Source organism: Schistocerca americana, chromosome 1 (assembly GCF_021461395.2).
Source record: "Schistocerca americana isolate TAMUIC-IGC-003095 chromosome 1, iqSchAmer2.1, whole genome shotgun sequence".
NCBI classification, from domain to species: Eukaryota; Metazoa; Arthropoda; class Insecta; order Orthoptera; family Acrididae; genus Schistocerca; species Schistocerca americana.
In genome coordinates, this window is record NC_060119.1 from 921066733 (window position 1) to 921081006 (window position 14274).

The 14274-nt window shown below is 43.9% G+C and overlaps 1 non-coding gene across 1 annotated transcript; it reads left to right on the top strand.

Annotated features, from left to right (window-relative positions):
• The first annotated feature begins 3399 nt into the window (after positions 1-3399).
• On the top strand, positions 3400-3470 carry Trnag-ccc. The gene has a single exon. It is a non-coding gene; the product is annotated as a tRNA-Gly (tRNA).
• The last annotated feature ends 10804 nt before the right edge of the window (positions 3471-14274 follow it).

The following is a 14274-nucleotide window of genomic DNA, read 5'->3' on the forward strand; positions in this document are numbered from 1 at the left end:
ATTCAGGATGTGACTGATAGCGTAGGGAAAACCTTGAGAAAGCGGTACATAGCGATATACACTCCCATACGAAAGATACAACATCACCTAAAATCGCCCAAGGATGCTTGCCAACCGCTGGAAAAAGCTGGACTTGACAGGATTCCGTGTAGTTGTGGGGAGGTGAGCGCGGGTGCTACGAAAAGAACTCTCAAGAAACGACTCGAAGAGCACAAGGAGAATTGCAGAAGAGGGCAGATTGACAGATCAGCTGCTACAGAACATTCTTTACAGCCACGAGACCACCACATTCATTTTCATAGGACTCAAGTACTGCCAGCCATAAGCGGACACCACGAAAGCCTATACATAGATAGTGAAACAGCCCAGGAATTTTAATAGAAAGGAGGAGGGCGAGAAATAGAATGAAATTTGGATTCCGAAGCTGAAGAAGATGTGTACCAGTCTTTCACTATGGGATGATAGCAACAGCGGACGACGGCCAGTTGCGCTCGCGTATTCAAAACATGTGACGTCACTCCCCTGTGCGGAAGCTCGCGCCAACGGAATTTTGCTGTAGTCAGTAGCGAGCCAGGGTGTGTATGGAACATTAAACCAAGCTATGATCCCCTTTGAAAATGTCCTCCGCAGATAGAGACGAAAGGTCGGGTTTTAAAGTGAAATCCCTTCGACCGCGGGGTAATATCCCGGAATATCTTATTAATTGTGACACAGGCGTATTACGTCATAACTGATATTTGTATGACAATATTCCAGTCACAAAAGCCACATCAAAACTTCCAGGTTTCTTCGTTAGTGTTTGCAGCACCTCGATATTCCGACATGTAATTAGGGAAAAATTACTCTTCGACACTTAATAGGTACGTAACACAAAGTTCCCTAAAGTCGCGCTTTTCCATCATTACCCACGACTGAGAAAACGGATATTTTCTCCAGGCCGTGGAAACAACACGAGAGTAAATAGTTAACATAGGACTTCACTTGGGAAATTTATTCACCAAACTAACAGCACTTCACGATGTCGCCTCCACTTCCGTATTGTTCAATATTCAAAAACGTCCTTATGCTTCTACTGTATTGTGAGGAATGTTCTGTAAATAACACAGACGACTGTCAGAATTTGAATATATGTTTCCTGTCTACCCTTTTTTGACGGTTGGGCATTCGGAATGTCTGCCACACGGAAGATTCATGTTTGATTCTTGCGCCTGGTAAGAACAGGAAGAATGGTGTGGAGTTAATCTATTAGACAGCTGTGGCTCTACTTAAACGGTAAGTACAGTTCTATCTTTAAAAATTATCTTCAAGTGACGCCTTGCCAACAAAATGAAATGTGTTAAGGGTTACAGACCACGACATTCAAAGAAATTATGACGGCAGCCGTGTGTGTTCATTTGAGCAAATGAATGTATTGTTGTTGTGGTCTTCAGTCCAGGGACTGGTTTGATGCAGCTCTCCATGCTACTCTACCCTGTGCAAGCTTCTTCATCTCCTCGTACCTACTGCAACCCACATCTTTCTGAATCTGTTTAGTGTATTCATCTCTTGGTCTCCCTCTTCGATTTTTACCCTCCGCGCTGCCCTCCAGTACTAAATTGGTGATCCCTTGGTGCCTCAGAATATGTACTACCAACCGATCCCTTCTTCTAGTCAAGTTGTGCCACAAATTTCTCTTCTCCACAGTTCTATTCAATACCTTCTCATTAGTTATGTGATCTACCCATCTAATTTTCAGCATTCTTCTTAAAGCGAGCCAAGTAGCCAGATGTCAAGGACAATCCACAAGTTGCAGAACATTGCATGACGTGGCAGTCGCTCTACAGAGAACATCGCAGAAAAGCACTCGCAAGGATGAGGCGCAGATTCCTCTTCCGCATGTGTTATCTGCGACATCTTAAAGCAGAACTTATTTCTTAACGGCTCCTCTAACGTAGACCTTAACAAATCGTGACATTCAAGAGTGAGTGATACTATATTCAGTCTCACGAAAGAAGCTACGGAATGTTGCCATTACTTAATAAATGATTACATAAACCAACGCACATAATGCTTCCAGTGAATTGGTCACGTGGATTGGAAAGCCTTATCAAGCAACCACAAAAGTTCGTTGATGCATTCAGGGACTATTGTATGAATTAATTTGATCGTACTGTAATGCTTAAACTTGTTTCGTGTCTTTCTCGATCATTGCGGATTTTTTTTTGCGTTCTCTTGTGATGCAGAAAAAAGTAAACAGGTTAACATAACATCTTGAACCTAGTCTATTACATGTTTAGAAGAATGATGTCATTAAATGACCGCTACCCCTCAGTTGATTTGTTCCAAAATGATGCCGTCATACTGGAATTAATGATGACAGTTATAAATTCGTCACTATTAACAGTTTCGTGTCTTTGTATCCAGCAGTTCAGATGAATTTAGAGTAATTAAAAATTATGAGTGAAACGATAATTAGTCATTACATTAAATAGTTGTAGAACAAATTAGTAAGATACTTGTTTATCAGTCTAAATTACTTGCAAAAATACGTATATGTACAGTTGTCTCAACTTTCCAGAAATTCTTTTGCAGCATTTACAGGGAAAACAATCGATTTTTGATGTTTCTTATGGACATGTGACGCGCAAGTATCCGCTAATTTCAGATTCTTTTATGACAGGTCTCATTGTAAGCTTGCACACTTTGTGTTCACGTATCAAAGACATAGATATTGCGAATTATTTTTTTAACGAAAGAAACATTAAATACAGAGAAAATGTTTTGTTTTAGATTATGTCATCCACCTAAATGAGACACTGCTTTTAATGTTAACGACAGATGACATTAAATCCGAAAATTGGACTAGACACGCCTGGAGAATGTAAAATACGGTTTCTAGTTAATATACACGTATATAGTCAAGATGAAATGTTAGTTAACCTCTGCAATTACACTTCTGTCTATGTTTCTCCTGTAGAAAACTGTTGTGTGCTTGGCATATTGCGTTTTGTTGTGCTATGCCATTACGTCTTCCTCAGCAGGAGGCATATACCCTGTACGGCATTATTGTCTCTTGCGCTACATTCAGTGAGAACAGAAATTCTTAATACTTGTGTACTTCGGAAGTGAATTTACTGTACCTTAAACTTTCAGAAAACCAATGAATTTTCCCCGTCGTTTCTTTCCGCTGCAGATATTAATAGCCTGTCATCTTAAACTGTATCTCTTGCATATCATGCTATGTTAATCAAAACATGCGCATCACGGAAGTCATCTGACGTATTTTCTATTGGAGAGTGTCACAAAGTGTCCTAGTGTTCCAAACGGAATGAAAAATTGACATTTTGTGTCTTACTTGTTCGAAAGAGTGAGATTACCTTGTGACAATTAACACTCACATCATTCAGTTACTACATAGAAGCACTGCTGGTGTAGTGGTATCATGCAAGATTCCCATTCTTGTGACCCGGGTTCGATTCCCGGGCAGTGCAGACTTTTTTTCTGCTAATGTGATTTCCTGCACTGATTCTTACTTAACAATAGTAACTTGATACTACTCTGAACCTTGATAACTGCTGAAATCGGGATTCTTTATTGTCTGGCTGATGAAATGCGCGTTCAGAGCGCAGGCGCCAGATATCGTTCGATAGCCGGCTATCGCCACGGCGCGCCGAATTGAAACAGGAGCGGCGCGCGTGATTGCGTTGTCTGAAATTTCATTCCGCTCCACTTTTTCAGATGCGCGGCTAAGGGCGATCACATGCACATAAGCGTTCTCAGAAATGTCACACTTCGCCATATGTTCATTTTGGACGTAGAGGCAATACAGGAGGGGCACGTGATGATGTGCTTCTGCGCTCATTTTGCTCACAGTAGCTCATTTTAAAGTTAATAACATACTTTGTCTGTGAGGAAAGCGTGTGACTCGTAGTGCTTATTCATCTGTTAAATCTGTTTAAAAGTACGTTGCATAGTTGATGAAAATGGGTACTGCACTGAGTTACTCGTTTCTGAACTGTAGTTATAGTGCTAAACATAATGCCAGAAAATTAAGTAAATCAGTCTATATCCGCTACCAAACATAAGGCCATGAGATAAAACATATTCGTCAATAATCGAATCATAGTCGATACTTCTTATAGTCTATGTGAATATATCAGTTTACCTCGCCACCACAGTTAATAAACTTACGCACGTTTGTACGGATTGTAGCTTCTTTACATACACATCTACATGTATACGTCGCAGACCACTGAGGAGTACGTGGCAGAGGATACATCCCATCAGTAACATCGATTTTCTTTCCTATTCCATTGGTTGTTTGAGGGAGAAAAATATAACTGCCTATATGCCTCCGTACATTCCCTAATATCTTTTACCTCAATCTCACTTCCCTCACGTAAGACCTACGATGGATGGAGCATAATGGTCGCACTGACTTCTTCAAATACAGCTTCTCTACATATGCCCAACAGGGTTTAACGAGAACTATATCAGATTTTTTTTCCAAGGGTTACCATTTAAGTTCGTGAAAGTGTGTGTTACACAATAATTGCTGATAAAACGAACTATTCCAGACAAAAACGTTCCAGACAACGAAGTATGTGTGTCATTTTATCGTGTGACATTATTATCAAATCTGCAGCAGAATTTAGGGCACATACGACGACTTGCAGAGGACTACATTGCCAAGAAAGAAGGGCAGACAGGAGTTTCCATCCGTCCACCACATTTTGAAATGTGGTGCATAAAGAAATTAGAAAATCTATACCGGTGTATAGCCACGTGGTTGTCGGAACAGAACTTTTTAGTGTCCATATACAAACTTTTTATGAAGTCATTTCCTCGTTTTACGTTACTGTTGCAAGCAGACCATTACCACTGTCTCGATAAGAAGTTTTGCATGCAGTTTTACTAAACAGCTGGACTCTGTGATGAACACAACATAGAAGGGGAAACGTTTTATCAGAATTAAAATAGCGTCGTGGAGTATATCTTTACATACAAAATATCCAAGCAAAGAATGTCATTGAGGTTCACAAAGTCTGAATTCAAGAGAGTACTCAAAGTTTAGGGAGTCGCAATGCATTTTCACAACATGTTCTTAGTCTTCCTGAGAAGAAGTAAGGCATGACCAAGAATTATCAGCCGCAATAAATAGCAGTTACTATTAATGGCGTTCGTGCCAAAAGATTGATGTGAAATACGAATGATCTTATGCCTTTCAGCTCAACATTTCTCTACAAAAAATTAGGGCCAGGTGAAACGTGTAACGTGTCTTCTGCCTAACGAGCAGAAACTAAGGGAATTGTTTAGGCCAGAGGGAAAGAAAGAGGGTAAGTTCTTAACAGTTTGACTGCCATAAATCGAAACGGGTACACTATTTTTACCCACAAGAGTACAGCCAAGTCCTGGCCGGAAAGGACAGTCCTTCATACAACCGTGGGGAAAATAGCCGACATCATTGCTTCTGATAAAAGTAGCTCGGTAGTATGATAGTAAACGTAACAATTAGATGTGAAAGTAGTTACAACTACATCTCATAAGAACAAAAATTAGTACAATAAATTCGATGCGGGCGCTACTCACATTCTATTTTTCGATAAAGCAAGACCAGTGGGACATCTTGTAAAAGGAAATCGATATCATTAAAGACAAAGTACTCCTTCTATTCGGTACGAACTGTTCAGTTAAAGCAACCGTCCTGACGTTATGTAATGAAATATAGGGGAAACGTAAGGCTGCGTTCACAGTGGCACAGGCAGCTATCGCCAGATGTCGTCGCCATTGATCGCCGATGAATCGGCCGACAGTTTGGTCACGGTGGTTCCGATATCCTTCGTCAATTATTGGTGGAATCAAGAGGTAAGGTTAGGTTAGTATTTGTTCTTTGTATGAAGCTAGATTTTAAACTTCAAAGGTGAGAGGGATACCACGAGGCATCTGTGCTTGGAGACGAGTGCTGCAGGGCGGCGTTTGCTATTAAAAAGATGCTGAATGCAGGTAAATTAGCTACACCTGTTTCGGAAAAAACGTGGCGAGTACTGTACACTTTATCATCAGCTACTGGAACTACACGACGACTTTTACAAGTACATGAGATAAAGGAAAAAATTCTGTGCTACAAAAATTAAAAATGCCTTAACTTGCATATAGGATCCCTCCAAAACACGTTGTGCGATTTAGTACGCTGCTGTGGTAGGATGGGCGACTTCAGTATATAAAGATTTCGCCAAAGAGGTTACGAAGACATAATGTTTAATTTATGTTATGAATGTAAATTATGTTTCTATTATATGGTGCATGGATAAAATTCTATACGAGTAAGCAAGTATTATTTAATTAATGAAAGATAGATTTGTGGTTTCGCAGCAGCTCACTTCATTTTAAATATAATGAGAATTAATGAAGCTCTAGCGGTACACTCAGATAATTATGTTCTACGTCCATACGTATATCTACATTTAATGATTGCTCTGCAATTCACAATTAAGTGTCTTGCAGAGGGTTCATCCAACCACCTTGAGGTTGCTTTTCTACCGCTCCCGAGCAGTGTGAGGGAAAAACGAACACTTAAATCTTTTTCTGCGAGCTCTCCTTTCTCTTGTTTTATTATGATGGTCATTTCTCTCTATGTGGTGGGTGAGGAGAAAACTGCTATTTGAAATTGCATTGGCAGGTCCTGCAGCCACGAAAAACGATTTGTTTTAACGATTGCTACATCATTTCGTGTATCATATGCGTGGTAGTCTCTCCCATATTTCCTGGTAATGCAAAACGAGTTGTCCTTCTCTGAACCTTTCCGATGTCCTTCGTCGGTCTTATCCGATGCGGAACCCACACCGCTCGGCAGCACTCCAGAATAGGACGGTCAAGCGTAATGTAAGCAGTCACTTTAGTAAACCTGTTACGTTTTCTAAGCATTTCGTCAATAAATATCAGTCTTTGGTTTGCTTTCCCCACAACATTATCTATATGATCGTTCCTATTTAAGTTAATTTTAATAGCAATCACTAAGTACTTAGTTGAGTTTACAGACTTCAAATTTGTGTGATTTATCGTGTAAGCGAAATTTAGCGGATTCCTTTTAGTAGTCATGTGGATGACTTTACACTTTTCATTATTTAGAGATAATTGCCACTTTTATCGCCGTACAGATATCTTATCTAAACGATTTTGCAATTGGTTTAGACCATCGGATGATTTTATAAGACAGTTAATGACAGCATCATCTGCAAACAATCTAAGAGGGCTGCCCCGATATCGTTTATATAGATCAGGAACAGCAGAGGGGCTATAACACTTCCTAGGAGAACGCCAGATAGGAACTGTGACCTTTCAGACAGTAAATCACGGGTCCAGTCACACAACTGAGATGATAGACACTTCATTGACACGCAATTTGATTAAAAGGCGCTTGAGAGGAACGTTGTCAAAAGCCTTCTGGAAATCTAAAAATTTGAAATCAGTTTGACATCTCATGTCGAAAGCACTCATACTCCGTGAGAATAAAGAGCTACTTGTGGTACGCGAAAACGATATTTTCTGAATCTGTGTTGGCTGCGAATAAATCGTTTTTGTTCAAGGTAATTCATAATGTTCGAACACAATACATGTCCAAAACCTTACTAAAAATCTACACCAGTGATATGGGTCTGTAATTCAACGCTACTTCAACGTTACTTCCTTTCTCGGGTACTGGTGTGACCTGTGCAACCCTCCAATCTTTGTGTACGGATCTCAACAGTCCAATTTCGTTGTTGACGGGCCCAGGCGAGGCGAAGCGTAAAGCTTTGTGTCATGCAGTCATCGAGGGTACATGAGTGGGCCTTCGGCTCTGAAAGCCCATTCGATGATGTTGCATTGAATAGTTCGCACGCTAACACTTGTTGATGGCCCAGTATTGAAATCTGCAGCAATTTGCGAAATGGTTGCACTTCTGTCACGTTGAACGAATCTCTTCACTAGTCGTTGGTACCGTTCTTGCAGGATCTTTTTCGGCCGTAGCGATATCGGAGATTTGATGTTTTAGCAGATTCCTGATGTTGATGGCACACTAGTGAAATGATCGTACGGGAAAATCCCCACTTCTACGCTACCCCAGAGATGCTGTGTCCCATCGGTCGTGCGCCGACTGTAATACCACGTTCAAAATCACTTAAATCTTGTTACTCTGTCATTGTAGCAGCAGTAAACTAACAACTGCGCCTGACACTAGTTGTCTTATTAGGCGTTTCCGACCACAGATCCACATCCTGCCTGTTTACAAAGCTCTGTATTTGATTGTTCATCCCTATACAAGTTCCTTTGGCGCTTCAGTGTATTTAACCTGTCTCAAGGCCGACCCTGCATCCTATCATGAATATGGACTGCCTGATGTCATCATTTCTCTGCAAAGTATTTTCCACGATGGAACAAGTTAGTGGAGAATGTGTCACGACCGCGCAAGAAGACGTGTTAGCAAGAAGTAGACTAGCACTCTGGTGGACGGTGGACCAAATCGCCATCCGGCCATCCAGACTGGTTTTTTGTGGTTTCTTTTAATTGCACAAGAAAAATATCAGGATTTTCTTCAAGATTCTTCTCTACTTCAACCTGGTGCTGCGTCTCATGTGACCAAGACGTCAACATGAAGTAAACTTTCGTTTTTTTACAATGTGCCGCTCGTCCAGTGCGTAAGACGCGTTATGAGCTGCGACAATCATGTTCACATCGTCCCTGAAGCAACGCAGTCTCTCTGGACACCCCTAACATTCAGTACAACTCAAACGAGAGCATGATTGCATAAGCTAATGTAGGTGCTGACTATATATGTGTGAGACTATGCGCCGAATACATGACAAGCGGCTGCACTTGCCCACGTACGAGACGAATAGAATTTCGACGCGGTCTGGCGCTGCTATCTCACACGAGAGCTGCGTCCAATTCAGAACCAATGTCGCATGGAATTGCAAAGGCAACAAAGGAGACTGGAATACGCTGTCCGCAGTCGGGTGCCTGTGCAAATATTCTCGCAATTAGTCGGTAATACGGGGTGAGGGTGATCGCTACAGGGCAGGGCACAGAGGGTGCGCTGCAAAGCGAGGCCCGGCGACCGAGGGCGGATGTCAATTAGTGCGAGGTGCAAAGGCGGCCTAAACTGATTACCAGGCGTCCTCCCCTTCCCATATGTAGCGAGATTAACCTGTGGAGGCAGAAGGGGCGAGTGTGTAGGGGCTGGCCAGCGGGGAGGGCGGAGTCGGGTCTAGAGGCCTCCAGCGCGTGTGTGAGACCCGTAGGAGATAGGCAGCTGCTGATTCTGTAGCACCGAGCACAGCGAAGGGTGACCGCGGCAATCTGACGAGAGGGTACGAAAGCTAATCACTTACTATGGCTCTGAGCACTATGGGACTTAACATCTATGGTCATCAGTCCCCTAGAACTTAGAACTACTTAAACCTAACTAACCTAAGGACAGCACACAACACCCAGCCATCACGAGGCAGAGAAAATCCCTGACCCCGCCGGGAATCGAACCCGGGAACCCGGGCGTGGGAAGCGAGAACGCTACCGCACGAGCACTTACTATAAGTCGATACTGCTAACCAGTACCATCATACAGTTATTACTAACGCATCACTCGAGGAGTCGCTAAAAGTTTGCACAGTGAAACCATTACCACCTGTTCAGCGTGCGTTGTATAAGTCTCTTGTACTTACCTTGACGTGTGCTACTTTTCAAGACATTCAACATACACTACTAGCCATTAAGATTGCTACACCAGGAAGAAATGCAGATGATAAACGGGTATTCATTGGAGATATAAACTAGAACCGACATGTGATTACATTTACACGCAATTTGGTGCTTGGATCCTGAGAAATCAGTACCCAGAACAACCACCTCTGGCCGTAATACCGGCCTTGATACGCCTGGGCATTGAGTCAAACAGAGCTTGGATGGCGTGTACAGGTACAGCTGCTCATGCAGCTTCAACATGGTACCACAGTTCATCAACAGTAGTGACTGGCGTATTGTGAGGAGCCAGTTGCTCGGCCACCATTGACCAGACGTTTTCAGTTGGTGAGAGATCTGGAGAATGTTCTGGCCAGTGCAGAAGTCGAACATTTCCTGTATCCAGAAAGACCCGTACATGACCTACAACATGCGGTCGTGCTTTATCCTGCTGAAATGTAGGGTTTCGCAGGGATCGAATGAAGGGTAGAGCCACGAGTCGTAACACATCTGAAATGTACGTCCACTGTTCAAAGTGCCGTCAATGCGAACAAGAGGTGACCGAGACGTCTTACCAATGGCACCCCATACCATCACGCCGAGTCATACGCCAGTATGGCGATGACGAATACACGCTTCCAATGTGCGTTCACAGCGATATCGCCAAACACGGATGCGACCATCATGATGCTGTAAATAGAACCTGGATTCATCCGAAAAAATGACGTTTTGCCATTAGTGCACCCAGGTTCGTCGTTGAGTACACCATCGCAGGCGCTCCTGTCTGTGATGCAGCGTCAAGGGTAACCGCAGCCATGGTCTCCGAGCTGATAGTCCATGCTGCTGCAAACGTCGTCGAACTGTTCGTGTAGATGGTTGTTGTCTGGCAAACGTCCCCGTCTGTTGACTCAGGGATCGAGACGTGGCTGCACGATCCGTTACGGCCATGCGAATAAGATGCCTGTCATCTCGACTGCTAGTGATACGAGGCCGTTGGGATCCACCACGGCGTTCCGTATTACCCTCCTGAACCCATCGATTCCATATTCTGCTAACAGTCATTGGTTCTCGACCAACGCGAGCAGCAGTGTCACGATACGATAAACCGCAATCGCGATAGGCTACAATTCGACCTTCATCAAAGTCGGAAACGTGATGGTACGCATTTCTCCTCCTTACACGAGACATCACAACAACGTTTCACCAGGCAACGCCGATCAACTGCTGCTTGTGTATGAGAAATCGGTCGGAAACTTTCCTCATGTCAGCACGTTGTAGGTGTCGCCACCGGCGCCAGCCTTGTGTGAATGCTCTGAAGAGCTAACCACTAGCATATCACAGCATCTCCTTCCTGTCGGTTAAATTTCGCGTCTGTAGCACGTCATCTTCGTGGTGTAGCAATTTTAATGGCCAGTAGTGTACATTCTTCTGGAGTAAGTAGTAAGGTACAGTCGTCCACATAAAGAGATTTGCGCCCAGAAGGACAAGGGGGATTGCCATCATTGTTGCCAGGCATGCAGATGCTGCCACACTTATGAAATAACTAAACTTTCAACTATTAAGGACCAACGTCTATTGCGCAACATGGCTACAACATATACATGCTGATATGACGTCCGGCCTCCATCGTTGTGGATATAAGCGTCGAAACGTCACAGCAGGGATGGGATGTAGTCCTTTTATACTTTGCAGAGCAGAGACTTTTTCTGGCCTACCACAAGGTGTGCGGTAGGAACGACTGTTAGCTTGTCCAGCCTTTTTGACCAAGGGAGAGTATCATAACAAAATATATTTTACTCTTGTGTCGGTAAATTCAAACTATACGCCAATTTCTGGCTCATTTGATATATCACATAGTTAGATCCGATTAATATTCGGAGAGTCGATGAAAGTAATCGTCAGTGGTTCCATATCAAACCAGTTTTCAGCGGGAGTCAGATTTCACCGTAGGGTTGCCTAACCAGGGGACTGTTGTCTCGTGGAGGAGGAGTACTTTTCCGAGCCTTGATTTAAATATTCCTACTAATGTACAGTGTGATGAACAGCCCCAAAAGCTGGGTTGCGATACTCTCGGTAATAATACTGACGGGAGAGGCCCTCTTGTCCTCAGCTGATCGCAGTGGTTACTTGGAGCAGGTCCGTGGAGATCAATAGCACAGAAATTGCCGCTATTTGTATGCTCCCTTACGGTTCTCAGCGGCAGCCACGAACCTTACAACTCCGGTTAGTGCTGTGTCGCTTTAAAAGTAACGTAACTGCGATCAGTTTGGTTCCGAGCAATGAGAAATGCAACACTTTACATATCGATCAGTAGGCACGACAAATCTAACCATGCTTGACCAATACTACTTTCTACTGAACCTTTCTGGCCCTCAGTTTATTCTTTCTGTTGAATAATAAACATTACAGATGATCTCTCATTATACATACTCTTTCTCTGATGAAGGTTGGGATGAGTTTACAGAACGCTCGTTTATACCGCAAATTGTTCCTTTTGTCTGGTCCTGCAGCATGACGTTTTCTCCGTCGGGTTTGTGGTATTGTTAGTTGTGTAGTATCCGGTCTTTAATTGTGACAAGCTACATCCCATTTCTGTGTGTGGGTTTGTAAAAATACAGGACATGCAATATTTTACCAGATCTGTCCGACGTCTGGTCGGTAGAATTCCACTGTTGCTTCCCAAAACCCTTTAATCAATAATCAGAAATCCCTGGTAGAAGAGAGGAGGTCCGTTGCTGACCACGGTAGCGACAGAGGAAGATCAAATGTATCTGTTACGAGGTGTATTTTAAAAGCAAGCCCCGATTAGGCGCACTTGAAAACCACTGCGAAAATCCGATGGAACTCTGCACAGAAGTGTTGAGCAGTGTCTTTAGTGTGCCTGTCGATCGCTTCACGTCGCTCTTTTCAGTTCAGAGTGCAAAGTGATCGCGTAGAAATGCCTAAAACAACTGTGTCCGCCAGCAAGTATGTGGATCTGGTGAGAGATTTCGCCTGAAGGTAGGCAGCCCATATAACATACATTTCATGCGTTTCTTTCTTCAAGACAATTTTCAGCCGCATTCTGCAAGGGCAATGAAGACGTTCCTGCAGATTTTTCGATAGGAAGTGTCTGATCACCTACAATATAGCCATTAATAGGCTCCCACTGTTGTTCATCTCTGCTCACATGAACCGCTGGCTACGAAGACAACATTTTAGCACAAACAACAAAAGAAGACCAGCGTAGAGAATTGGCGGAAAGCACAGACGTCTGCTTTCTGTGTCGAGGGTAGTGTAAAGTTTGTACAACGCCACCACAAATATCTAAGTCGGAGTGGCGACTATTTATAGAAGTAGCTGAAAGGTGTGGCTAACTGTTAAGAATAGAAAATTTTTGATTTTCACTGTGGTTTTCATTTCACGACCGGTCGTACGTTACTTTCCGAACAGTCCTCGTAATTGGGGTCAGAAATCAGGCAGCCATTTTAACTGCTACTACCCCTATCACCTTCTTTCAAAAGAGACCGGACAGAAGCCGCAACATATAAAATTCTACAGGGCGTTGCTTACACGTGAGTGCACAGGTAGGTCCTAATGACTGGTGTGTGGGAGTAGAGTCCTGATGGCACTTTCCATGGTATCCCACACATTCTCGATCGAGAAGGGATCATGTGAGGCCGCTGACCATGGCAGAATATCCACAGTCTCAAGGAAGGCTCGGATTGCGGGAACGGTGTGCGAACGAAAGTTGTCTAGTAGAAATAGAGCATAGACGCGGACATTCACAAATAGTTAAGCTAACGGTTGCAGCACCATATCGATGTACAAGGCGGCTGTCACGGAGCCCGTTAGGTGAACAGGCACCATAGGATATCGATGCCCTCACCAGGTCGGAGGGAAGAGTAATGGGAGACCGCAAACCACTCTTTGTGGTACTCTCCCCTCGCCTCCAGACTTGGACCCGGTGATTGTCGCTACCAAGGCCCAACCGAAACTCGTTCATATGGTGACCCACTGCCAGCCTGCAGGGCTCCATATTCGTCACCGCCGACACCAGCCGGTGTGAGTGGCAGGCGTCAAAATGATTGTGGCGATCGTTTCATCCCACCGCCTGCCAATGGTACTAGCCCTAACGGGATTACGCGTACTGAATGACCCCTGCCGTCGGATCCGCACGTACAAGGCGACAAGCTGTCAGTGCTCCCTCTTTGTGGTGTATGTCGGGTGTTCAAATACTGAATATTGTGCAAGCCATCCTTCCTGTATCCATAGCCGCTAACAACGGGCGGTAGTGGTGTCCATAGCAGCGGTGTGACACGCAATACGACGATAGGATCTCCTGACCTCCCGCAGCCCCTCTTGGACTCATCTAGCTCGGGTAGCTGTTGTCGAACGCGTCGAGTGGGCATTCCACACGTTCAGTTGATGCTCTAGTGATGTTACACGCTGCCGTGCCAGGTCTGCACGGCCGTTTGGGCTACTCTTATATCAACAGAAAGGCGCGACGTCAGGGCCTCAGTCACATTAAGGGCGTAGCCAATGGTGTGCATAATTCCCATACAGTTTGCAGAGGATCGGTCAGGTCTTTTCGGGTGCAGG